Source organism: Puma concolor, chromosome C1 (assembly GCF_028749965.1).
Source record: "Puma concolor isolate L17-30 chromosome C1, mPumCon1.1.hap2, whole genome shotgun sequence".
Lineage (NCBI taxonomy): Eukaryota > Metazoa > Chordata > Mammalia > Carnivora > Felidae > Puma > Puma concolor.
Genome location: NC_141674.1, coordinates 156,647,045 through 156,648,732, shown reverse-complemented (window position 1 = coordinate 156,648,732; position 1,688 = coordinate 156,647,045). Strand labels below are relative to the sequence as shown.

General features: G+C 44.1%; 1 pseudogene; it reads left to right on the top strand.

The window, feature by feature from the left end:
* The first annotated feature begins 435 nt into the window (after window positions 1-435).
* On the top strand, window positions 436-1,345 carry LOC112866112 (DNA primase small subunit pseudogene; annotated as a pseudogene).
* The last annotated feature ends 343 nt before the right edge of the window (window positions 1,346-1,688 follow it).

Genomic DNA, 1,688 nt, shown 5'->3' with positions numbered 1-1,688 from the left:
TAAGCCAGGAAGGCAAATAAAGCTTGATACTTCCAACCTCCTTCCCCTCTTCAGGCATACACAGGTTTTTGCAGCACGCAACTTACAGTGTGTTAAAAAGTCGCACTGGGAGCTTCCACGTTGGTAAACATGTAGAGGAGATTCGGGAAGAGCCGTGTGCCTGGAGAGAGCATGGAAGCTCCCCTCCGGTTCTCTCATCCCTTGTGTTCTGTGTGTCTTTCTCTGGTTATTCATTGCCAGTCTGCTCAAAAGCTCACCTTTTCGCACAAACCTCCTCGAGGGTGTACGGAGACCAGGGGAGCACTACGGTCCAGAGGCCAGCCCCAAAGTGGGAACTACGATTTCCAGCGGCCCCTGCAGAGGGCGCCGGTCGGACCTGTGGCGCGGGCTTGGGCGGTGCTGTTCCCGCCAATTCTCGCGGTAATCCTGTGGCACAGAGTTCAGCGCTCTGCGGAGACGGAGACGTTTGACTGGTTGAGCTGACCCGGCTGCTTCAACTTTGTTACGTGAGGCTCTTTCCCTCCGCCCAGTACTATCGCTGGCTCCGCTATAACGAAGTGATAAAAAATTACTTTCACACCGTGAGTTTTCTTTCACACTAAAAGATGACATTTACATTCGCTACCAGCACTTCAACAGCCAAAGTGATCTGGAAAAGGAGACGCAGGAAGTGCACGGCATATTCCCACAGACCCAATCAGCATAATACAGTGAAGCTGGGAGTTTCCCAGGCTCAGGAAGGAGAATTTGTAGTTGACGTTGATATCACAGGCTATGAAAATGCGAGAAGTTCTGGTTCTGTAGACATACGTTCTAAGTCCCGGATCCTCATGATAATGGCCATATGCACCATCGACTGAGCACTGAAGGAGGACTTTGGATTTAAGCATTGTCTCTGGGTATGTTCTGGAAGGAGAAATGTTCATTGTTAAGTCTGTGATAAAGGTTAGAAAATGATCCTACATAGTGCACTCTGGGATACTTGACAGTGTGAGTCTTGTAAAAGGGCGGTGAAGACATTAAAAACAAAGTTCACCTAAGTGAAAGTGAATACCTTTGGTCAGAAAATCTATAAACAATTTAAAAATACTTGGAAAAATATGCCTTCGTTGATCAATATAGTCTTGAAAATAAAGAAAGCTGGGATGAGACTTTAGCACTTGCTCCTGAAACAATGCATGACAAACCAGCAAATCTTCCAAAAGCATCACAGTTCATTCAGCATTGGGAGCATTTCAAGAAGGTAGCCAGTGGATGTCAAAATAATATAAAATGTGACAAATGTGGACCAGGCCTGAGTGCTAACGTCTCCTCCCAGCTTTCTTTATTTTCAAGACTATATTGATCAACGAAGGCATATTTTTCCAAGTATCAAGATTCCTGGAAGAAGCAATAATAGGAAGAATAAGTGGATTGCAGGTAAATGTGTAAAATTCAGTACATACAATGATAATTCTGAGATTTCTCATATGAATACTCAGCTCTACCAATTGCCATTTATAGAGGTAAGTGAGCAGTAATATACCTGAGACTGTAATCTCACCCCATGGATGAGCCTCCTTATTTTTGGAGGGAATGTTTTAGGTGTATTGAGGGCTTTGTCCTTGAGTCTTTGACATTTAAATGAATTACACCTGGCTTGTGTATTCAGTTCCTAATTTTGCTTACTAATATTTTTATTCGTCAGG